The sequence below is a fragment of the Aquarana catesbeiana genome, linkage group LG09, assembly GCF_042186555.1.
Source record: "Aquarana catesbeiana isolate 2022-GZ linkage group LG09, ASM4218655v1, whole genome shotgun sequence".
NCBI classification, from domain to species: Eukaryota; Metazoa; Chordata; class Amphibia; order Anura; family Ranidae; genus Aquarana; species Aquarana catesbeiana.
This window is the reverse complement of record NC_133332.1, coordinates 240,349,587-240,376,288: the sequence shown is the minus strand read 5'-3', so window position 1 is coordinate 240,376,288 and position 26,702 is coordinate 240,349,587. Positions and strand designations below refer to the sequence as shown.

Sequence of the window (26,702 nt, the reverse complement as noted above, 5' to 3'; positions counted from 1 at the left end):
CCCCCCCCCCCCCGTCACACTGACACCAAGCAGTTTTTTTTTTTTTTTTTCTGATTACTGCATTGTGTCAGTTTGTGACAGTTATGCCCCGTACACATGGTCGGATTTTCCGATGGAAAATGTCCGATCGGAGCGTGTTGTCGGAAATTCCGACCGTGTGTGGGCTCCATCGGACATTTTCCATCAGATTTTCCGACACACAAAGTTGGAGAGCAGGAGATAAAATTTTCCAACAACAAAATCTGTTGTCGGAAATTCCGATCGTGTGTACACAAATCCGACGGACAAAGTGCCACGCATGCTTAGAATAAATAAAGAGATGAAAGCTATTGGCCACTGCCCCGTTTATAGTCCCGACGTACGTGTTTTACGTCACCGCGTTTAGAACGATTGGATTTTCCGACAACTTTGTGTGACCATGTGTATGCAAGACAAGTTTGACCCAACATCCGTTGGAAAAAATCCTAGGATTTTGTTGTCGGAATGTCCGAACAAAGTCCGACCGTGTGTACGGGGCATTAGTGTGGTAGGGCAGTTAGTGTTAGCCCCCTGTAGGTCTAGGGTACCCCCCTAACCCCCCCTAATAAAGTTTTAAACCCTTGATCACCCCCCGTCACCAGTGTCACTAAGCGATCATTTTTCTGATCGCTGTATTAGTGTCACTGGTGACGCTAGTTAGGGAGGCAAATATTTAGGTTCGCCGTCAGCGTTTTATAGCGACAGGGACCCCCATATACTATCTAATAAATGTTTTAACCCCTTGATTGCCCCCTAGTTAACCCTTTCACCACTGATCACCGTATAACCGTTGCGGGTGACGCTGGTTAGTTTGTTTATTTTTTATAGTGTCAGGGCACCCGCCGTTTATTACCGAATAAAGGTTTAGCCCCCTGATCGCGCGGCGGTGATATGCGTCGCTCCAGGCAGCGTCAGATTAGCGCCAGTACCGCTAACACCCACGCACGCAGCATATGCCTCCCTTAGTGGTATAGTATCTGAACGGATCAATATCTGATCTGATCAGATCTGTACTAGCGTCCCCAGCAGTTTAGGGTTCCCAAAAACGCAGTGTTAGCGGGATCAGCCCAGATACCTGCTAGCACCTGCGTTTTGCCCCTCCGCCCGGCCCAGCCCAGCCCACCCAAGTGCAGTATCGATCGATCACTGACACTTATAAAACACTAAACGCATAACTGCAGCGTTCGCAGAGTCAGGCCTGATCATTGCGATCGCTAACAATTTTTTTTGGTAGCATTTTGGTGAACTGGCAAGCACTAGCCCCAAGCAGCCTCAGGTTAGCGCCAGTACCGCTAACACCCACGCACGCACCGTACACCTCCCTTAGTGGTATAGTATCTGAACGGATCAATATCTGATCTGATCAGATCTATACTAGTGTCCCCAGCAGTTTAGGGTTCCAAAAAACGCAGTGTTAGCGGGATCAGCCCAGATTCCTGCTAGCACCTGCGTTTTGCCCCTCCGCCCGGCCCAGCCCAGCCCACCCAAGTGCAGTATCGATCGATCGCTGTCACTTACAAAACACTAAACGCATAACTGCAGAGTTCGCAGAGTCAGGCCTGATCCCTGCGATCGCTAACAGTTTTTTTGGTAGTGTTTTAGTGAACTGGCAAGCACCAGCGGCCTAGTACACCCCGGTCGTAGTCAAACCAGCACTGCAGTAACACTTGGTGACTTGGCGAGTCCCATAAGTGCAGTTCAAGCTGGTGAGGTGGCAAGCACAAGTAGTGTCCCGCTGCCACCAAGAAGAAGACAAACAGGCCTGTCGTGCCCATAATGCCCTTCCTGCTGCATTCACCAATCCTAATAATTGGGAACCCCCCACTTCTGCAGCACCCGTACTTCCCCCATTCACATCCCCAACCAAATGCAGTCGGCTGCATGAGAGGCATTTTCTTTATGTCCTCCCGAGTACCCCTACCCAACGAACCCCCCCAAAAAAGATGTTGTGTCTGCAGCAAGCGCGGATATAGGTGTGACACCCGCTATTATTGTCCCTCCTGTCCTGACAATCCTGGTCTTTGCATTGGTGAATGTTTTGAACGCTACCATACACTAGTTGCATATTAGCGTAGGGTACAGCATTGCACAAACTAGGCACACTTTCACAGGGTCTCCCAAGATGCCATCGCATTTTGAGAGACCCGAACCTGGAACCGGTTACAGTTATAAAAGTTAGTTGCAAAAAAAAGTGTAAAAAAAAAAACACAAAAAAATATATAAAATTAAAAAAAATTGTTGTCATTTCATTGTTCTCTCTCTCTCTATTCTCTCTCTATTGTTCTGCTCATTTTTACTGTATTCTATTCTGCAATGTTTTATTGTTATTATGTTTTATGTTTGCTTTTCAGGTATGCAATTTTTTATACTTTACCGTTTACTGTGTTTTATTGTTAACCATTTTTTTGTCTTCAGGTACGCAATTCACGACTTTGAGTGGTTATACCAGAATGATTCCTGCAGGTTTAGGTATCATCTTGGTATCATTCTTTTCAGCCAGCGGTCGGCTTTCATGTAAAAGCAATCCTAGTGGCCAATTAGCCTCTAGACTGCTTTTACAAGCAGTGGGAGGGAATGCCCCCCCCACAGTCTTCCGTGTTTTTCTCTGGCTCTCCTGCCTCAACAGGGAACCTGAGAATGCAGCCGGTGATTCAGCCAGCTGACCATAGAGCTGATCAGAGACCAGAGTGGCTCCAAACATCTCTATGGCCTAAGAAACCGGAAGCTACGAGCATTTCATGACTTAGATTTCGCCAGATGTAAACAGCGCCATTGGGAAATTGGGAAAGCATTTTATCACACCGATCTTGGTGTGGTCAGATGCTTTGAGGGCAGGGGAGAGATCTAGGGTCTAATAGACCCCAATTTTTTTCAAAAAAGAGTACCTGTCACTACCTATTGCTATCATAGGGGATATTTACATTCCCTGGGATAAAAATAAAAATTATAAAAAAAAAAAAAAAAAAATGAAAGGAACAGTTTAAAAGTAAGATGAAAAAGCAAAAAAATAATAAAGGAAAAAAAAAAAAAAAAAAAAAAAAAGCACCCCTGTCCCCCCTGCTCTCGTGCTAAGGCGAACGCAAGCGTCGGTCTGGCGTCAAATGTAAACAGCAATTGCACCATGCATGTGAGGTATCACCATGAAGGTCAGATCGAGGGTAGTAATTTTAGCAGTAGACCTCCTCTGTAAATCTAAAGTGGTAACCTGTAAAGGCTTTTAAAGGCTTTTAAAAATGTATTTATTTTGTTGCCACTGCACGTTTGTGCGCAATTTTAAAGCATGTCATGTTTGGTATCCATGTACTCGGCCTAAGATCATCTTTTTTATTTCATCAAACATTTGGGCAATATAGTGTGTTTTAGTGCATTAAAATTTAAAAAAGTGTGTTTTTTCCCCAAAAAATGCGATTGAAAAATCGCTGCGCAAATACTGTGTGAAAAAAAAAATGAAACACCCACCATTTTAATCTGTAGGGCATTTGCTTTAAAAAAATATATAATGTTTGGGGGTTCAAAGTAATTTTCTTGCAGAAAAAAATAATTTTTTCATGTAAACAAAAAGTGTCAGAAAGGGCTTTGTCTTCAAGTGGTTAGAAGAGTGGGTGATGTGTGACATAAGCTCCTAACTGTTGTGCATAAAATGCCAGGACAGTTCAAACCCCCCCAAATGACCCCATTTTGGAAAGTAGACATCCCAAGCTATTTGCTGAGAGGCATGTCGAGTCCATGGAATATTTTATATTGTGACACAAGTTGCAGGAAAAAAACAAATTTTTTTTTTTTTTTTGCACAAAGTTGTCACTAAATGATATATTGCTCAAACATGCCATGGGAATATGTGAAATTACACCCCAAAATACATTCTGTTGCGTCTCCTGAGTACGGGGATACCACATGTGTGAGTCTTTTTGGGAGCCTAGCCGCGTACGGGACCCCGAAAAACAAGCACCGCCTTCAGGCTTTCTAAGGGCGTAAATTTTTGATTTCACTCTTCACTGCCTATCACAGTTTCTGAGGCCATGGAATGCCCAGGTGGCACAAACCCCCCCCCAAATGACCCCATTTTGGAAAGTAGACACCCCAAGCTATTTGCTGAGAGGTATAGTGAGTATTTTGCAGACCTCACTTTTTGTCACAAAGTTTTGAAAATTGAAAAAAGAAAAAAAAATGTTTTTTTCTTGTCTGTCTTCATTTTCAAAAACAAATGAGAGCTGCAAAATACTCACCATGCCTCTCAGCAAATAGCTTGGGGTGTCCACTTTCCAAAATAGGGTCATTTGGGGGGGTTTTGTGCCATCTGGGCATTTTATGACCTTCAAAACTGTGATAGGTAGTGAGGAGTGAAATCAAAAATTTTCGGGGCCCCGTACACGGCTAGGCTCCCAAAAAGTCCCACACATGTGGTATCCCCATACTCAGGAGAAGCAGCTGAATGTATTTTGGGGTGCAATTCCACATATGCCCATGGCCTGTGTGAGCAATATATCATTTAGTGACAACTTTTTGTAATTTTTTTTTTTTTTTTTTTGTCATTATTCAATCACTTGGGACAAAAAAAATTAATATTCAATGGGCTCAACATGCCTCTCAGCAATTTCCTTGGGGTGTCTACTTTCCAAAATGGGATCATTAGGGGGGGGGTTGTACTGCCCTGCCATTTTAGCACCTCAAGAAATGACATAGGCAGTCATAAACTAAAAGTTGTGTAAATTACAGAAAATGTACCCTAGTTTGTAGACGCTATAACTTTTGCGCAAACCAATAAATATACGCTTATTGACATTTTTTTTACCAAAGACATGTGGACGAATACATTTTGGCCTAAATGTATGACTAAAATTGAGTTTATTGGATTTTTTTTTATAACAAAAAGTAGAAAATGTCATATTTTTTCAAAATTTTCAGTCTTTTTCCATTTATAGCGCAAAAAATAAAAAACGCAGAGGTGATCAAATACCATCAAAAGAAAGCTCTATTTGTGGGAAGAAAAGGACGCAAATTTCGTTTGGATACAGCATTGCATGACCGCGCAATTAGCAGTTAAAGCGACACAGTGCCAAATTGTAAAAAGTGCTCTGGTCAAGAAGGGGGTAAATCCTTCCGGGGCAGAAGTGGTTAAAAAACAAAACAAAAAAAAACAAGACTTTAGAATGACTTTAATTCATTTTTAACCACTTCCCGCCCAAGATCCGTACATGGAGGTCCTTGGGTTCAGTGGTTATACCGGGATGGTGCCTGCACCTACAGGCATTATCCCGGGACCATTCTTTTCACCCAGTGATTCTCTTTCATGCAGAAGTGACCCGAGTGGCTAATTAGATCACTTCTGCCGGTGGCAGAAGGGTGTGCCACCGCCGCCGCCTCTCCCGGCCTCTCCTGCCCCATCGGGATGCGGCCGGCGGCAATGCGGCAATGGCTGCCCTGTACAGAGAGAGAGGAACTGGCATCGTTCCCCTCTCTCTGTAACCCCGGAAACTGGGACCGACGAGCAGTTTGTCACTTCCGATTCTGCCCCTTTGTTTGCCTGGCCACCAGCGGCCAGGAAAACAGCTGATCAGACTGATCTGTGTCTGAACGGCTGCATGGGAGGCCAGAGGAGGGATATGGGGTCTATTAGATCCCAAATCTCTCCTTAAAGAGGACCTGTCATGGCCCATGCGGTCACAAGGGATGTTGTTCATTCCTTGTGATAGCAATAAAGTTAGTTAAAGAAAAAAAGAAAGTGGGATTTTTTTTTTTGTATAAAATAAATAAATAAAAAGGAAAAATGTAAAGCGCTCATGTCCCACCGTGGTTACGCTTAAATGCGAACACATATGATACTCATATGTAAACAGTGATCGCACTACACATATGAGGTATTGTCACGAACGTCAGAGCGAGAGCAATAATTCTAGCACCAGGCCTTTTCTGTGCAACTCTAAACTGGTAACCTATAAAGGTGTTTAAAGCATTGCCTATGGGGAATTTTAAGCACCATAGTTTGCCGCCATTTCACGGGCAGATACAATGAAAGTGTTTTTTGTTCCCCAAAAAATGTGTTTGAAAAAAAAACCACTGCACAAATACCAAGTGACATAGAAAATATTTTATAGGGTCTCTGCTAAAAATATATATATATATATATATATATATATATATATATATATATATATATATGTATATATATATATATATGTATATATATATATATATATATAGTCTTTGGGTTCTAAGTAATTTTCTATAAAAAAAAAAAAAAAGAAGATTTTTAGATGTAGGAGAGAAGTGTCAGAAATGGCCCGGATGCAAAGTGGTTAATATTCAAAGCAAACTCACTTATCCATCCATGTGTCCATGCTTTATTTTGTTGGGAAAACACTTAAAGTGATTGTAAAGGTTTTTTTTTTTTTTTTTTTTTTTTTTAAACAACAAACTTGTCATACTTGCCTGCTCTGTGCAAGGGTTTTGCACAGAGCGGGCCCGATCCTCCTTTTCTGGGGTTCCCCAGCGGCGTTCCTGGCTCCTCCTCTTCAGCGAGTGCTCCCTCGCATTCCCTGGGGTCACCTGTGCGGGTGTGTTTCTGAGTCCTGCTGCTGCGTCCATTGACACAGACAGCAGGACTCAGCCCCGCTCCCTCTTGTGTCACTTGATCTGACGGACAGCAGCGGGAGCCAATAGCTCCTGCTGCTATCAATCTATTCAATGAGGACCCGAGACAGCGGCTGGAGCTGCTGGACTTGTGCTCGTCGCTGGAAAGATCGGGTTCAGGTAAGAAAAAGGGGGGCTCTGGGGGGCAGCTGCAGCACAGAAGGTTTTTCACCTTAATGCATTAAGGTGAAAAACCCTGAGACTTTACAAACACCCCCTAACATTTCTAGCTGCGGCCTTCTTGAGTAAGGGCTAGGGTTGTCGCCTTTTCTTCAAGTCAAACCCAAACACTTTATTGGCGCACAGCCACATTTTTATTTATAGTATAAACTATACGTATATATTTTGCTATTAAATAACATTTCAAATCATATGAAGTTAATAACAAGAGTCCTTTTTTACATCAGAGTCCACAGAGTTCCCTTTTACATCTGAACTCACAGAGTTCCCTTACACTGTAAGGGGGGCTCTGCAGACTCTGATGTAAGGGAGAACTCTGGGGACCCGACATAAGGGATGATCTGGGAACCCTGATTAAGGAGGAACACTGAGAACTCTAATGTACGGAGAGGACTCTGATGTAAGGGGTGTTTTGAGAACCCTGATTTACCTTAGTGTACTCACTCAGAGGCAGGATAGAGAAGGGGGGAGACTTCAGTCACAGACAGGGATGGATGGTGAGCTCACTCACCCCTTGGCAGTCAGCACCTCTCATCCAGATGTATCTGAGGCTGCTGGACTTTACATTTCCGGACCCCACTTTCCTTTTCTGAGGCACGGTGCCGGGGATTGGAGTGTGGGCAGACACAGAGGCGGAGGGGCGGAAGGAAGGGGTGCAGATCAAGCCCTCTCTCCTCTCCCGTCTGTGTTTGTTTGGGGGGGATTGTTAGTGCTGGCTTTGATCATTGTGAGAGAGAGTGTAACAGACAACTGCAGCCAGCAACCCTGCTGGGAAGCCATAGTCAGGTCTGAAACCCGGACCCATGATTCCAAACCCGAACTGTCCAGGTGAATCCCGGACAGGTGGCAACCCTAGTAAGAGCAGATTTATGTAGCATTTACTTCCTGCAATCCATTTGCCCTTAGCTTAGACATGCAGGCAGGAGGATGTTCTCTGAGAAAGCCCTTCCTCCAGATGAAAAAAAAATGCCTATGAGGTCTTCTGGGGTGTATGAATTTATTTTGGCCTAGGCCAGAAACCAGAAAGCGATGAAAAAAATGAAAACAAGTAAATATAATATAACTTCCTATCTGTTTACTAAGGCGAGCAGCATAAGGATTAAAAATAGTTAATGTTGATTGCGAGAGTTTAGTTCCGTTTGAAGAGCACCACAAACCATGCGTTGTGTACTTTGTTTTTAAAAACAAAGTCATGTACATTTTAGCTGAGTTGTTGTGTATTGGCAGCCCATTCCGAATGAATGAGCCACTTAATGCAACACATTAACGCCCATAAGAACGTGCATTAAGGTGCGTGCAGTAACACACTGTAACACAAAGGTGTGAATAGACCCTAACAAGATTTGAACCCTTCCTTGTTTTATCTGAAAGTGGAATAAAAAATTAGTCATAGATCTACTATAAGGGTATTACCATGTTATTCCATAAACTCCTTTCCCCAGAAACCATAGTTCCCATACATTACATTAGTGAGGCCTAGGTACATATATATATATGCAGGTCTGATAAATGGCTCTGTATTTAGGATGCGTCTTTGCGCTATAAGCAGCAAGCTCTGGATGTGCAATACCAACAAAATCATGATTGAAATAAAGAATAAATCCCTTTTACCTTCCAGTTTGCAAGAAAGAGTTTTATGAAGGCCGTGCTGTAACAGCAGTTAGACACAAACTGCGCACAACCTCGACTAAAAGGGAAGTAGTCGTGGATTAGCATTAACCTCAAAATTCTAAGGAATCAGGCATAAAAAATAATGGTTCTTAAAGAAAAAAAAAAAAGAGCGCGGTCGGAGGTTTCTTTTTAATAATGAATCCTTCATTGATAGAAGCCAACTGATGTAATGGTAAAACGGCTAGGTAAAAAAAAAAAAAAAAAGATGAAAGAAAATTATCTCTGTTTTCAGATGATAAGAATTTGTAAACACCGTTATTAATGTCAAACCACCAAAACAAAAATTACATCATGCCTTGATTCCCCTGACTCACTATTATATAGTGACAGACAATGATGAGACATGAGATTTTCGGTAGTTGGTAACATGAAACACCACTATGGTGAGTTAGTGTACCTTGTCTAGCCTCAGCAAAACCACAAACAGCAATGGATTCCATTAAGCCATGTCTTGAACTAGCTTTCAATATATTTTGTTTTAAAGGAGATTTTTTTTCTAATAAATACTTAAAAAAAAAAATATTTAAAAAAGTACAAAAAAAATAAATAAAACACACCAAAATGTCGGATATTATACAATGGGATTAAACAATTGCAAATATGCTTTATTAAATATCTTTATATCTGTTAGCCTGCAAAGAGACCCCAATAAAAATCTTTTTCTTGACTACTTCTGATCATTTTAAAGGTTAGTAACAGCACTTTCACGCTACAACGTACCTTCGGAATAATATTTCTTTATTTTTCTAAAATGTTATCTTGCTTGAGGTGATTGTAGCCGTATTAGTGTACTTGAGACAGAAATAATTAGTACTGCTGGGACATTGAAGAAGGGGACATACCTCAATAGCCTGTCCTTTAAAAATGGTATGTTAGTGCAAATAAAAAAAAGTATCACGGACAGTACACAATTGTTCCTGTCTAAAATTTTTAAAATCTTCAAAAAAAAAAATTTTAAAAATTGTTTCTTAACATTTAAAACTAAACTGTAGGCACAACTCCACACTCAAATGATTAATTAAGTTAGTTTAAATTATAAAATGTAAATGCCAAAAATTACTTAAATCCTTGGTCACAAGACGCACCAAATGCTGAGTCTTCTACCTTCTTCCTTTGCAGTGGAGGAGGGTCCTTCCTTGGGTGTCCAGTTCACTGTCTGGGTGACATGGATATTTCCTATTTGGAGCCCAGTGTCACGGACAGAAAACTTAGATAAGTATAAATAAAAAACGTAATTAAACATTTATTAGATGTAAATGCTCCAATGACTTCAGAATTGATGGCTGAACTCACTTGTCTTCAAAGTTTGGGGGAACTGGTAGCACAACATCAAGATAAATATTCTGCCTACATGGCCACGTGGTCTATCTGGATTTTCTTTTCAGACTCTCCTCGTTTTCATACCATCTTCTCTTGATTCTGGACCCTTTAGGTTTCAGGCTGTGGTGGTGGTCTCCTTGCCTGCACCCAACCTTTCTCTCACGTTTCTCTCAACTTCTTGTGTCCTTCCTTTTCTTCTCTATTTCCTTTCCCTTCCTTCCCTTTAGCCTAACGAGGATGAGCGTTTATTTCATAGCTGGTCCATCATTCTCCTGGAGGTGTTGCGTGTCTATCGACTCTCCACCTCAAAGTAGCATTCTGCTTTTGTTTATATTTAGTTTTTTTTCCTAAGAGAACCATCTTTTTCATATATGATCCATACAGGCTGATGCCTATTATCCAAGACCCTAGCTAAGATCTCCATGACACACCTACTGACAACATTTACCAACCTACTTGGTTTATGTCCTCATTTTATGAGGCATATTGGATGGATATAATATGTTCCCTTTTTCTTGTATTATTTTGGTTCGCATATATTATTACTTGCACTTTTAGCCTTTGGTTGTTCCTCTCCCATTGCTCTCCTAAACGCAAGTCCTCAGACTACTATGGATTGGATTCCTACATTAACTATTGTACTCAATTTTTTTTTTTTGGAAACACCTCAATGAAGCGTTTTCCTCTGTAATGTCAGTACTTATCTGTTTGAAAATGAATAAAGTCTGTTTCTTTAAAAAAATATATATTAATTGCTTAATGGTGGATTGGGGGAGCTTTGCGTGGAGATGGTAATAAATAAATAAAATAAGATAAATAAAAAAAGTTTCAGTTGCATGCATTTTTACATATATATGGAAGGCACACACCATGTCATTGTGCTAAAGTATGGCTCTGTTCTATTTCTTGAAAGTAAAAGCACTGCAACATCTTTAATGTACGTGTGGGGTAAGCTTGCTATTGCTTTTAGGAAATCTAAAATGGTTTTGGGTCAATTTTTTTTTCACATTTATACATTTTTAAACCAATGTTTTAGATGTGTTTTTACTATATATTTGTTTGTATTTGCTTCACAACAATACATAATAAAGAACTCCTAGAGCACATGGGTTTTCCAAAGAGGCAGCAAAGAAGTTTATGTTTCCTTGCAGGCGGGCTGCCTCTGCCTTGAACCCTCAGACAGAGCCATCCAATAAAGTCCCTATTCTGTTTGCTTCACTTTTGTACGTAGATCTTTGCTTGAGCTATTGAGGAATTACTAGAATATATGTTAAAAGGAGCCGAAAGCCCCATATGCTGACACAATATTATTATTAAAATACATAATAATTCTATACATTATGTTATGTATACCTGACAAAAATATATATTTTTTATTCATTCTCGTTAATTTATTGATTGCTAGCGTACATTATATTTTGCCCCAAAATACACTGAGCAAAATTATAAACGTAACACTTTTGTGTTTGCCCCTATTTATCATGAGCTGAATGCAAAGGTCTACGACTTTTTCTATGTACACAAAAGGTCTGTTTCGCTCAAATATTGTTCACAAATCTGTCTAAATCTGTGTTAGTGAGCACTTCTCCTTTGCCGAGATAATCCATCTACCTCACAGGTGTGGCATATCCAGATGCTGATTAGACAGCATGATTATTGGCCACAATAGAAGGCCACTCTAAAATGTGCAGTTTTATCACACAGCACAATGCCACAGATGTCGCACGTTTTGAGGGAGCGTGCAATTGGCATGCTGACTGGAGGAATGTCTACCAGAGCTGTTGCCCTTGAATTGAATGTTCATTTCTCTACCAGCGCTGTTGCCCTTGAATTGAATGTTCATTTCTCTACCATAAGCCGTCTCCAAAGGTGTTTCAGAGAATTTGGCAGTACATCCAACCGGTCTCACAACCGCAGACCACGTGTAACCACACCAGCCCAGGACCTCCACATCCAGCATCTTCACCTCCAAGATTGTCTGAGACCAGCCACCCGGACAGCTGCTGCAACAATCGGCTTGCATTATCCAAAGAATTGCTGCACAAACTGTTAGAAACCCCCTCAGTGAAGCTCATCTGCATGCTCATCCTCCTCATCAGGGTCTCGACCTGACTGCAGTTGGTCGTCGTAACCAACTTGAGTGGGCAAATGCTCACATTCAATGGCGTGTGGCACTTTGGAGAGGTGTTCTCTTCATGGATGAATCCTGGTTTTCACTGTACAGGGCAGATGGCAGACAGCGTGTATGGCTTCGTGTGGGTGAGCGGTTTGCTGATGACAACGTTGTGGATCAAGTGGCCCATGGTAGCGGTGGGGTTATGGTATGGGCAGGTGTATGCTATGGACAATGAACACAGGTGCATTTTATTGAAAGCATTTTGATTGCACAGAGATACCGTGATGAGATCCTGAGGCCCATCGTTATATCATTCAACCATGACCATCACCTCATGTTGCAGTATGATAATGCACATCCCCATGTTGCAAGGATCTGTACACAATTCCTGGAAGCTGAAAACATCCCAGTTCTTGCATGGCCAGCATACTCACCGGACATTGAGCATGTTCGGGATGCTCTGGATCGGCGTATACGACAGCGTGTTCCAGTTCATGCCAATATCCAGCAACTTCACACAGCCATTGAAGAGGAATGGACCAACATTCCACAGGCCACAATCAACAATCTGATCAACTCCATGTGAAGGAGATGTGCTTCACTGCGTGAGGCAAATGGTGGTCACACCAGATACTGACTGGTTTTCAGACCACCCCCCCCCCCCCCGGTCCTCCCCAATACAGTAAAACTGCACATTTTAGAGTGGCTTTTTATTATGGTCAGCCTAAGGCACACCTGTGCAATAATCATGCTGTCTAATCAGCATCTTGATATGCCACACCTGTGAGGTGGATGGATTATCTCGGCAAAGGAAAAGTGCTAACACAGATTTAGACAGATTTGTGAACAATACTTGAGAGAAATAGGCCTTTTGTGTACATAGAAAAAGTCGTAGATCTTTGCGTTCAGCTCATGATAAATAGGGGCATTCACAAAAGTGTTGCTTTTATAAGCACAGCTCAGTGTGTATTGGAGTGGATGTACTAAAATTGGAGAGTGCAATATCTGATGAAGCTGTGCATAGTAGCCAATCAGCTTCTAACTTCAACTTGTTCCAAAAACCTGGAAGCTGATTGGTTTCTCTGCAGAGCTGCACCAGATTTTGCACTCTCCAGTTTTAGTAACTCAACCCCATTATGTATTAGTTTATTAGGATTGTTGTTTCCATTTTTGCCCTCTGTTATTCAATTAGGACAGGGATATGCAATTAGCGGACCTCCAGCTGTTGCAAAACTACAAGTCCCATCATGCCTCTGCCTCTGGGTGTCATGCTTGTGGCTGTCAGAGTCTTGCTATGCCTCATGGGACTTGTAGTTCTGCAACAGCTGGAGGTCCGCTAATTGCATATCCCTGAATTAGGATATCCCCAGATACAATTTTATATAAAGGTGATTTAATGAGGAAGTAAACTCTACTACTGAATTTTACCTATAGGTAAGCCTATATTAGGACTTACCTATAGGTAGTGAAAATATCTCCTTAACGTGCACCATTTAGGAGACATTTAGTGTACATGCAGCCAGTGAAATCACTGGCGCATGCACTCTGAAAGAATTGGCTGTCTGTGCCGTTTCTTCAGAGCCCCGTGCCGTGACCAGCGGCTCCCGCGCGCATGTGTGCGAGTGATGTCATTGCGGCTCCTGCCACTCACAGCGCCGGAGCACGCAAAACTCTGGTGAAGATGTCAGCCGTCTCATCGGTGTGGGGGCGCTACTGGAGGGCTTCGTTCTAAGGTAAGTATTTCATAATGAGCTAGTATGCATCGCATACTAGCTCATTATGCCTTTGTCTTACAGGTTTTTTTTAAATGAATAGGAATTTCTTGTCAGCCATCATTGGCACCTTTAGTGCAAGAAAAGCTCAAGAAAAATGTATCCCTTTAAATTCTATATATGTCTTCACACTGGTCTGTAGTGCTGCCATTGTGGTGTTAAAAATCTTGCTTGCTGCATTTTTGCACCAAAACACACCAAAAATGCACCTCCCTATTGAAATGCATTAAAAACGCAGCAAGAACGCAGCTATAACGCACCCTTGTTACGTTTTTGATATGTTTTTTGAGTCACATGACCTATGAAAACCACACAATAAGCACAGTAAAATTGTGGTAAAATCGCAGTAAAATTGCCCCATTATCGGTATCCTTATTCTCTTGTCGGCAAAATGCAGATAACACCATTTTCGGCCGATATATTTCCGTGGTCAAAATCTTGGTGCATCTCTTATTGAAACCCGTCAGCTCCCTGCTTTTATTTTTGCAGTGTAGGATTGGAAAGAAAAATAAGAATCTGGAAACTTTTTCCTGTACAACGCTTTATGGATGATTCCTGTAGTACAAATGATTCAACAGAAACCACTTAGAATTCAGCCATGAATAGAAATATCATGGGTTGCAACACCAATGCTCTTTAGATATGTTATAACATAAACTCATATAACCCCTCTATATACTTTCCATTCTGGGTGTAGCGTGGTGGGGTTTTATCTACTATCTATTTTCAGAATTACACAACAAAGGCATATCTCCTCTTCTGGACTTTCTATCTCCTCCTGTCCCTCTATCCTCTGCAATTATTCTGTTTCTAGATCTGGTGTATGGATCTTTATGAAGAAATGTTTCATTTACCAAATTGTCCCTTTTAAGCTGATCATACACATTACAATCAATAGCTATGTAACGCTGGGGTCTGCCCTAATGGAAAAAAAAAAAAAAAAAAATATATATATATATATATATATATATATATATATATATTAATATAAAAATATCGAGGGAAGCCCTCACATTACATGTTTACATGTATTGATAAATTTATATATCTATATAAATCTGTGATGTGTTAACATTGATTTAATGGGAAACTAACCTTGAAAACATGGACAAGTGGGAATGGGCCCTTAACCTCCCTGGCGGTATGATTATTTCAGATTTTTCATGCTGAAAGCAGTACAATTATTTTGCATGGAAATTTGGCGTTCTATATTGCAGGCCTGTAATTTTTAGGAACAACTCACTTAAATCTGTGCAAACAAGAGTCTAGTAGACATCCCGAGTATGATAAAGTTTGAAAAACTAATTAATAAATTATAATAAAATAAATAACTATAACAAATAATAATATAATAATAATAAAAATTATTCAATAATGTAATCAAATCAAAAACTCAGAAATTTGCTCAGTTGCAGAATTGTCGCTGTCAATTACTTTCAGTGTTTGATGATGAATTTCCCCAGAAATCACTATCACTCAATTCTACAAGTGATTCTAATTTATTATCGCTGTTTTCTAGCTGGTCTAAAACCACTTTTGAGGTAAAGGGACGGTTTTGGTTGCTATGGACAATCTCCAGTTTCCAGGTAGAAAGAACAGTTTTTATAATATGAAACTGCATGCAGGGCATTGGACAAACCGCTAGGGACAAAAGGGATGTGAAATAAATTGATACAGTAATGTAATCTGTAAGATTACAGTGTACTGTATATGTATTATGTGTTTTACTTTTTGAATTTGGCGCCGTTCTTCATCCCCGTGCGTCGCAACGCTCGCAGGGAACGGAGGTCGGCTCTGTGATAAATCGAGCGGAGGACAAGCAGCTCACAGTGCGGGGAGACTTTGCAGGATCCTGGGGACAAGGTAAGTAAACTGTACCTGTGGCTCGGGGTTACCGCTTTTGGTGCTGAAAATCCACCCCGAGCCACACTCAGGAATACCGCCAGGGAGGTTAACATAAAATTCCAGCTAACACCCAGCTAGTCTTAAAAATGTTCTGGCCCAGTCATGTGATCCCCTGTGTCAGCCAGTGACAGCTGCCGGAGAATGGAGAGAGTGCCTGACATTGGCTGGGAAAGCCGAGTGCGATGATGTCACTCATAGGCTCCCATGCTGCAGTCATTGTCAGCACTCTCTCCTCTCCCCCGCAGCTTCCCGAGGGCTGACACAGGGGAGCCAAATGACATGACTAAAGCCGACCATAGATGGTTTGAATCTCGGCTGGTTCAGCAGGGACCAGCCAAGATGTGAACTATTTATGGGACTTGGGTACAACCAGCATGTCAGATTTTTACATGCAATTATTGCCGGCAGGTATAGCCGCTAGCAATAATCAGTGTGTTCTTCTAGCAGGGAGGGCTCCCCATGCCCCACCCCCACCCCCGCCAAGACACCACAATAGCTTCGCGGAAGGGAGTCCCCCATCAACACTAACTGAATTGAGCAGTTTTCTTTCCTGCAACCTGTGATTGCAGGAAAGAAAAACATATCATCTATGGTCTGCCTAGACCAAAGTGGGGTCAAAATAGGTAGGTATATACATGTCTTTTTAATTTTTAAGACTAGTTAGGTTTTAGCTGGAATTCTACTTTAATCTTTGCTGATAAAATGGCCATGCATTTACAGTGGTTATGTTGGTGCAATCCTTCTCTTATTACAATAATGAGATTTATGGCAAATCGAGTTCTTTCACACCTTTGCATGTAAACAACACATCAAACATTAGTTTAAAAAAATAAAACTAAAGACTTTATTATTAAAAATAATAAAAAAATAACTCTTATTTATTATTGGTTAATTTAATCCAAAACTGTGTTCCCAAATCTGACTCCTCCTTTAGCAATTATGTAAAGGACACCCGGCTAGAGTTCTAATATATTTTAGTTAATGGAGAAGATATTGTAACACGGGGATTGGGAATACATAGGACTTTTTGTAGCTAGGGACTGCAGAGTAGGTGGGAAGAAATGGGAAATATGAAGAATTCACCAGTGGGATTCATGAGAGTTATGCAAAGCCAATGGGTGATTCAACCCATGTATGGACCTCCAGGGCCCCAATGTATGGACCTCCAGGGCCCCAATGAATGGACCTCCAGGGCCCCAATGTATGGACCTCCAGGGCCCCAATGTATGGACCTCCAGAGCCCCTTTAGGGGCCCTTTTACACTTGACCTGAAGGTAGCGCAACTATGCCTATGGACCTCAAGTCGCATCAAAGTCAGACCAAAGTAGTGCAGAGACTACTTGGAAGTAGCTGCGACTTGAAGTTGCACAGATATGAACATTACTCATTGGAAATAATGGGATACGACTTGCCATGCGACTTTGCAGTCCCAAGTCGCACGACAAGTTGCACAAGTGTGAAAGGGGCCTAAGGCATAAACAATTCTGGACCACCTTTCTTGGGAAAGAGGAACATTATGACAGTAGTACATTTTAAGGCAATCTGAAATCATACATTAAAACCTATGATGTTTCTAATTTATTTGTTTATACTGAATAACCAAATGTATATAAATAGCTTATATCAAACTAATTAAAAATAAGGCATGTTCCTCTTTAAAAGATATCCAGGTTGTTTCCAAATATTTTCAATGCTGTACCTGCAATTAGAGGGACATTATTTCTCATGTTTTAAAAGACCCTGTCAGCTTGTCAGTTCAGGGCACCAATTTAAATTATTTTTTTTTAACTACAATGCTATCTAACCCTGTTTTTCACTCACCAAGGTGCACCATCAATGTCCCTCACTGATGCTTTATTCTGAGAGTGGGTACTACAGATTCAGCTTTGATGACCACTGACTGTTCTTGGTGCTGTATCTGGGCATCATGCCACTGTAGTCGTCTGGAGCCTGAGAGGGCACCCTTGCTGAACAACCAATGGAAAAATGTAATTACCTCTGCAAAAACATGGGCACCCAAAGAAAGGACCCTCCCAGTCCTAATCTGGCTAGACGTCCAGAAGCTAGAAGACTCGGGAACTGGAGCATCACGCGACCACAGATTAAAGAAAGTAAATAGGGTTATTCATTTTTTATAAAGGAGAAGTTTGGGATTTAAAAAACAAACCTACATACTCACCTCCATGCTGCTTCAACTGATCACATGATCTCACGTTCTTTGTCAGCTCTATGCAGACAACGGTGACTGTCAGTCACTGCTCTCTGTTGAGCTACTCCAGCACTCACTGGAGGGTCAGGCTTTGGTGAGGGCAAGATCAGCTGGCTCTCAGCCAAATGCTGGGGGGCTGAGCCAGCTGCCAATCAGGCATATGGGTGGATCCCGTCTTCTCGGCCTTTTGGCTAAGGTCAAGTGTAGTATCTGTTGTTATCAACGATCGAGTGGGGGCGCTGTGCTATTGTCCTGACCTGACCAAGGTTGGGGCGGTGGCTATGAAAACCTGCTGGAGTGATGGGGACTTGGAAGGTTTGTACCGGCTGTAACAGAACCTGAGGGGCCCACAGCCAGTTGGGGCATGGGAGTAATTTCCTGGGGAAAGCTGGAAGAGCCCATTACCTCCTGAACGTTCTACCTTGTCTGGTCATGGGCTGGGAAGGCAGAAGGTCCGCGGTGCCTGTGCCCCCTGGGAGTGGTCGCCCTAGGGGTGCTCTTAGTAACACTTGGGTGTTGGAAACCACGGTTTCACTGAGCAGCCCCCCAGCCCCCCCCCATTTTACTCACCTGAGCCCGTTCGTTCCCACACCATAGATGCGCTCATCCTCTCTTGCGGTGTCTCGGCTCTTGATTGGATAGATTGATAGCAGCGCAGCCATTGGCTCCCGCTGCTGTCAAACAAATCCAATGACGTTGGTGCCCGGGGGCAGGGCCGAGTCCGGCGTTCTGTGCCTATGGACGCAAAAGCTAGACTCAGGAACGTGACCGCACGGTTATCCCCAAGGAGAGCACTTCTCCTAGGTGGTTTGCCGATGCGGGGAAGAGCCAGGAGTGCGGTTGAGGGACCCCAGAAGAGGAGGATCGGGGCCACTCTGTGCATATCGAACTGCACAGTGGAGGTAAGTATGACATGTTTGTTATTTAAGAAAAAAAAAACATGAGGGTTTAGTAACCCTTTAAGCCTTTTGGCCCCATTAGATTTCAAGTGGAGCGCCTGAAAAAAAGAAAATAAGAAAATCCCTAGTAGATAGCTTTCCAAAAAAAAGATAAAAATTAAACGCTGCAAAAACACTTAACAAAAATCCTGCAAAACGACCAAAGATACTTAGCTCAAATGTGTGACTGCAGCCTAAGTGGTATTACACAGCTGATTTACTAAGTGAGTAGCGAAGGTTTAGGGCTCATGTACACAGGCAGCACTGCTGTCATGAAACAGCAGCATTAAAAATGCACTTTTAGCAGCATTTTTGAATAACGTTTATGTGTGTTTTTGAGTGTTAGCATTTTTAAGCGTTTTTACAGTAAAAAAAACTCCCTCAAATGTAAGAACGCCTAAAAACACCAAACGCAGCTCAAAGTTTGTTACAGCGTTTAGCAGCATTTTTTTTTTTTTTGCTTTTTTACAGCCAAACAGTCTCTGCTCTTGGACGCACTGGCAGTCGTTTTTTTTTAATTACTACCCCTAAATGCTTTAACTTCAAAACTCTTCTGAACGTTTATGTGTGCATGGACACATAAGGGTTAATTTACTAAAGGCAAATAAATGGTGCACTTTGCAAGAGCAGCTGCTCCAAAGCTTGGTAAATGAGGGGAAGCTCTGCTGACTTCCATCATCCAATCGTGTGCAAACAAAAATGCTGCTTTTTCTAATTTCCTCGCACGTGATTGGGTATTCTTTGCAAAGTGAATCTTTACCTCATTTACTAAGCTGCGGAGCAACTTCTCTTGCAGAGTGCAACTGCATTTTGCAAAGCGCACAGTCTATTTGCCTTTAGTAAATCAACCACATAGGCTAACAAAGAGGAGAGTTCAGCCAGAATAAAAAAATGCCAGACGTCCCTCAAAGCAGCTGCAAAAACACTCCTGTGTGCATGAGCCCTTTAATGTTCAAAATGTCAATTATTCAATCATTTGCAACTATTTTGTTTTAATTTCATGATCAAGTTTTGAAAGTGAACTTCCCTCCCTCTAATGAATTGGTCTAATATAATATTTTCTACTCCTTTAGTAAATCGCTCCTCCAGAAGTATTATTTTACTAAAAGAGTAGTGGATGCATGGAACAGACTTCTATGAGAGGCTGATTCACACCACGGCACAGTTTGCTGTAATGTATGTGTTGAATTGTATTAAACAGCTCCTTCAAAATGAATGGACAGAAATGCACTACAGCACATCACGAAATTGGAGAAGGTTGCATTTTCTGCAATGCCGCAGCCAAATGTTATTTGTAAAAAAAAAAAAAAAAAGACCTCACGGGCTACTTATTTTTTCTATCATCATTATTTTATGTTTCTATGACACTGTTAAGATTGAGAAAAAAATGTCAATTATTTATTTATTTTTTTTTTTAAATGAGCAGTTTTTAAACAAAAATATTTTACTATACCCAATTCTGAAATATTTTACTATAGCCAATTCTGTCTTTGAGAAAGCTGTAATAGTCTCATAAAATACACACGCTAGAACATTTTTTGGCTATTTTTGATGAGTTCGACATTCCATTGCTGTCACATAAAAGCCTAGATTTTGTCTCATATATTATTTTTTAGATAGGATTGTAATGCAGGCTGCAGATTTTACCGTAGCCATACACAAACCTATGCATACATGCAATGCTTTCAATTCTAGCAAAGTTTGCAACAGCCGAACAAGCATTGAGTCACATTCGTGTAACTACGGCGCAATAAAAAAGCTCTGAGTTATGGAATCACTCTTTATCAGAAGGACTGCAAAATCTATGCGCGAGTGGGAGCCAAAAAAAATGAGAATATCAGCATTGCATTACAATGATGAGCAAATTAGAGACAAGACTATGTCTGGTCCCAGTGACCTGGTTACAAGATCAATAATGGGGGGGCAATGTCTTAATGTTTCTCAGCTTTGGGGGGGGGGAATCTAACTGTTTATAGTCTTCTTGTATCCAGGCACTCACAAAGTAATCCAATTTTTTTTTTCAGATTTTTTTTTTACATACATATACATGCTGTTGTACAGGCATCTGTATGTGCGTGTGTGCCAAACTCCAGCTATTCCTATTGCCTCCAAAAAACAATAGTCTTTCCACCGGAAAAAAAAAAATCCAACATTATTGTCCTGTCCCCAAATTCCAGTTACAAATTAACTGGTTAATATGAATCTTTTTTATAGATTGTGAGTACATTTTCTACCTAAGAAATCTCATAAATAGGCAACTACAACTGAATCAATAACCCGTTTTATAATATAGATACAAAATTCACCAATATTTATCAAGCTTGTAAAAAAACCCTTATGCTTTTCTGCTAATAAATAATAATTATCCAAATAAAAAAAATATTATCTATAAATCTGTTCATCTAAAAAAGTCTAATGTCAACTAGCTTCAAGGAAATTCAAATAACAAAAATAACAATAATAATCATAATAATAACAATAATAGGAGCATGCAGTTAAAAAAAAAACAGTAAAATAAGATATTAGTAAAAAAAAAAAAAATAATAAAATAAAAAAAGGACATATACATAGATTTATAACTTAAACATTAGTGGCATGTTGTTATTTATTGTACTCTGAGTCACTAGTGCTTGCTACAACATAGCAAAATTTCTAAAAATAAAAAAATAATACAATTCATACTATATGCATTATATATATATATATATATATATATATATATATATATATATATATATATATATATATATATATATATTTTAGTAATATTGTATCGCATCATTGTCAATTTTTTAGAGTTTGTATAGAGATGTAAATATCACTGAAGAGTAAATTATTTAAAACGTAAATCTGAATATTTGCATGCAGCCATGGCTGCCCACCAGTGCGAAGATTTTTCTGTATTTGAGGTTCGCTTAGTAGATGTAAATTATTAAGAAATATTTTACATTTAGTGCCATATAATTCTGTAAATAGGCTGAAAAGTGAAAGCATAAAGCAGTGGTAACAAAAAAAAAAAAAAAATTATCAGCATTGCCAATGTCACGGCATGTGATTGCATAACACACCTTTAAATTCGGGGAAAAAAAATATATATAACGATCAGCAACCTCCAAAAATATTAAATTCCATTCACAGGCAAGTTTCACTGAACTACAAGTCACAGCAAGCAACGGGTTATCCATAACACTGATATTAACAGTGCTCCATATACTATAACATACTGTACAATTCTATATATATATATTGTTTTTTTTTTTTTTTTATAAACTCACCTTTATCTGGAGAACAGTTGACTGTTTTATCCTTGGGGATTTAACCCTTTAATATCTTGTTTTTTTTCTATTATTAGATGTATTGCTGTCTCAAAAACAGCTTTCGCCACCTTTCATGTTATATGCGGATTTAACTCTTCTTGCTAATTGGACTCTCAATGCACTTCTTCTCTGCCTTGTATCTTCAGCCTTTAATGCCACTTGTGTTTTCTGATACATTAGTGTCCCTCCCGTTGCCCCGCCCTTGTTAAAGAAAAAAAAAAAAAAAAGGTGGGGTGGTGTGGCCAGTAATTCATAACCCCCTTCTTATCATCTCACAAGAGTGTGTTTCCCATTACAAATAAAGAAATTAAGCAAAAGGTCTTTGCAGCGTGTTTGATCCCCAAAACTATTTTTAAACGATAATAAGGAGGATAATTATAGAAGTCATTTTTTGTAAGAAGATTTCTTCAGCTAAACTTTGTCACCGGATAAAAAACTTTTTAGAGAACTAGTTGGATTAGGGTCACTGCAGTTGTACAGAAAATTGTGTGTGTGGTGAAGGGTAGGGGTAATAAGGGTCATGGTCCAGTTTTTGGCAAACGCTGGCAGGCCGAATCACCCATTGGCTTCTTATGTGGGCTGTGCTCATGTGTGTTCCCAACTCAGCCTACCCGCTGCATCCTTTGGTGGAGGTCAAATTCTCCCTGGTATATACACTATATTACCAAAAGTATTGGGACACCCGCTTTTACACACACATAAACTTTAATGGTATCCCAGTCTTAATCTGTAGGGTTCTATATTGAGTTGGCCCACCCTTTGCAACTATAACAGCTTCAACTCTTCTGGGAAGGCTGTCCGCAAGGTTTAGAAATGTGTCTATGGGAATGTTTGACTATTCTTCCAGAAGTGTATCTGTGAGGTCAGGCACTGATGTGGATGAGAAGGCCTGGCTCAAAGTCTCCACTCTAATTCATCCCGAAGTTGTTCTATCGGACAGGACTCTGTGTAGGCCAATCAAGTTCCTCCACCCCAAACTCACTCATCAATGTCTTGATGGACCTTGCTTTGTGCACTGGTACAAATCATTTGGTGGAGGGGGGATTATGGTGTGGGGTTGTTTTTCAGGGATTGGGCTTGGCCCCTTAGTTCCAGTGAAGGGAACTTTTAAGGCATCAGCATACCAAGACATTTTGGACAATTGCATGCTCCCAACGTTGTGGCAACAGTTTGGGGATGGAGCCCTTTCTGTTCCAACATGACTGCACACCAGTACACAAACAAGGTCCATAAAGACATGGATGAGCGAGTTTGGGGTGGACGAACTTGACTGGCCTGCACAGAGTCCTGACCTCAACCCTATAGAAAGAACACCTTTGGTAGGAATTAGAGCGGAGACTGCAGGCCAGGCCTTCTCGTCCACATCAGTGCCTGACATCACAAATGCGCTTCTGAGAGAATGGTCATATATTCCAATAGACACTCCTAAACCTTGTGGACGCCTTCCCAGAAGAGTTGAAGCTGTTATAGCTGCTTTGGGCCAACTCAATATTGAACTTTACGGACTAAGACTGGGATGTCATTAAAGTTCATGTGCGTGTAAAGGCAGGCGTCCCAATACTTTTAGTAATATAGTGTATATATACAGTGCCTTGAAAAAGTATTCATACCCCTTGACATTTTCCACATTTTGTCATGTTACAACCAAAAACGTAAATGTATTTTATTGAGATTTTAAGTGATAGACCAACACAAAGTGGCACATAATTGTGAAGTGGAAGGAAAATGATAAATGGTTTTCAACATTTTTTACAAATAAATATGTGAAATGTGTGGAGTGCATTTGTATTCAGCCCCCCTGAGTCAATACTTTGTAGAACCTGCCATTACAGCTGCGAGTCTTTTGGGGGATGTCTCCTCTACCAGCTTTGTCAGAGTGACATTTTTGTCCATTCTTCTTTGCAAAATAGCTCAAGCTCTGTCCGATTGGATGGAGAGCGTCTGTGAACAGCAATTTTCAAATCTTGCCACAGATTCTCAATTGGATTTAGGTCTGGACTTTGACTGGGCCATTCTAACACATGAATATGTTTTGATCTAAACCATTCCATTGTAGCCCTGGCTGTATGTTTAGGGTCGCTGTCCTGCTGGAAGGTGAACCTCTGCCCCAGTCTCAAGTCTTTTGCAGATTCTAACAGTTTTTCGTCTAAGATTGCCTTGTATTTGGCTCCATCCATCTTTCCATCAACTCTGACCAGCTTCCCTGTCCCTGCTGAAGAAAAGCATTCCAACAACATGATGCTGCCACCACCATGTTTCACAGTGGGGATGGTGTGTTCAGAGTGATACAGTGTTAGTTCTCCACCACACATAGCGTTTTGCTTTTAGACCAAAAAGGTCAATTTTGGTCTCATCTGACCAGAGCACCTTCTTCCACATGTTTTCTGTGTCTCCCACATGGCTTCTCGCAAACTGCAAATGGGACTTCTTATGGCTTTCTTTCAATAATGGCTTTCTTCTTGCCACTCTTCCATAAAGGCCAGATTTGTGGAGTGAACGAGTTCTAGACATGTGCACACTGAAATATTTCGTTTTGGAATTTCGTTTTCGTCCGAAAAATACATTTATTTAGTTACTCCCGAAATTCGTTTTTATTTATTTAGCTTTTCGTTAAAAATTGCATTCGTCCAAAAATCCAAATTAAGGTCGAATCTGTCATTGAAGGCTTATGGTGTCTGTCGAATGTTCAAAGAAGATTCGACGGAGCAGCTAAACTGTACGACGCTGTATAGTTTACCTGCTCCGTCGAATCTTCTTAGAACTTTCAACAGACACCATAAGCCAACGTACTTGTGTACTTAGTTCTAGCTATTTTACTGCTCCTCCTCTTTGGTTACAATCAGCCAATAACATTCATCATAATCATTATTTTTATTTATCTTTTCTCCCCTACGTCGAATCTTTTCTCCCCTACGTCGAATCTTTTCTCTCTATGTCAAATCTTTTCTCTCTATGTAGAATAATCTCGGACTAATAGAGTTAAGGTTAGCCACATTCGACCACAGGTTCGATGGACACAGATTGTTATTGTCACCATCATGTCGAATCTCCTATCTATATCGAACTGTTGTAGCAACGAAAACGAAAATAAAGCATTTGTTTATGTCGGATCTTTCGTTTTTCGGATTCTGCACTTTCGTTATCGTTTGTTAAAACGATAACAAAAATACCTGAAATTCGGACGAAAATGCATTCGGATGAAAACGAATGCACATGTCTATGAACGACTAATAGTTGTCCTGTGGACAGATTCTCTCCCACCTGAGCTGTGGATCTCTGCAGCTCCTCCAGAGTTACCATGGACCTCTTGGCTGCTTCTCTGATTAATGCTCTCCTTGCCCGGCCTGTCAGTTTAGGTGGACGGCCATGTCTTGGTAGGTTTGCATTTTGGATGATGGATTGAACAGTGCTCCGTGAGATGTTTAAAGCTTGGGATATTTTTTTATAACCTAACCCTGCTTTAAACTTCCCCACAGCTTTATCCCTGACCTGTCTGGTGTGTTCCTTGGCCTTCATGATGCTGTTTGTTCACTAATGCATCGTTTCCACTGAGCGGATCGGTTCGGTACGCTATTTTGGGTGTTTCCATTATGAAAGTGGCCCATACAACCGAACCGAACCGTTCCATTCAGGGTCCTGCTTCAGATGTGGGGCCATAGAAAATGGAACGGTTCGGTTAGGGCGGAGCTATGATACATTCCACTGATTGGCTGACAGAAAACCATCTGCTGTGCTATGCTGAGGCATTTTTTCTAAACCCTGTATGGCCCCTTGTGGTCCCACTTGCAGTGGAAACGCTCACCAGAATAGATCGGACCATTCTAGGCCATTAAAACTACCCACCCTAACCGATCCGCTCAGTGGAAACGAGGCATAAGGTTCTCTAACAAACCTCTGAGGGCCTGTATTTTTATTGAGATTAAATTACACACAGATGGACTCTATTTACTAATTAGGTGACTTCTGAAGGTAATTGGTTCCACTAGATTTTAGTTTGGGGTATCAGAGTAAAGGGGGCTGAATAAAAATGCACACCACACTTTTTAGATATTTATTTGTAAAAAAAATTTGAAAACCATTTATCATTTTCCTTCCACTTCACAATTATGTGCCACTTTGTGTTGGTCTATCATATAAAATCCCAATAAAATACATTTACGTGTTTGGTTGTAACATGACAAAATGTGGAACATTTTAAGTGGTATGAATACTTTTTCAAGGCACTGTATTTTTATTTTACAGTATAAAGCAGTGGTTATCAACTTATGAGCTAAAGGGGACCTCAAATTCGGCCCCTGACATCACCAAAGGGCCACATATAACCGCTTGCCGACCGCTGCACGAACATTTACGTCGGCAGAATGGCATGGACAGGCAAATGGGCATACAGGTACGTCCCTTTAAATTTGCCGCGTGCGACCCTGCTGCAAGCTCCGTGAGCGCGATCGCGGGCCCGCTGGGATACCCGCGATGGTCTCACGGAGAGGAAGAACGGGGAAATGCTGATGTAAACAAGCATTTCCCCGTTCTGCCTAATAACACTGACACTGATCACAGCTCCCTGTAATCGGGAGCGGTGATCAGTGTCCCCCCTCCCCCCTACAGTTAGAATCACTCCCTAGGACA

At 40.9% G+C, this 26,702-nt stretch overlaps 1 protein-coding gene across 1 annotated transcript in view; it reads right to left on the bottom strand.

The window, feature by feature from the left end:
- The window catches only part of GATA1 (GATA binding protein 1), a 73,625-nt gene extending 51,368 nt beyond the window's left edge, over positions 1-22,257 (bottom strand). Inside the window, exon 1 of the mRNA XM_073600033.1 lies at positions 22,035-22,257. The gene's annotated coding sequence lies outside the window, so the exon portion shown is untranslated. The remainder of the gene's footprint in view (positions 1-22,034) is intronic.
- Between the last annotated feature and the right edge of the window lie 4,445 nt (positions 22,258-26,702).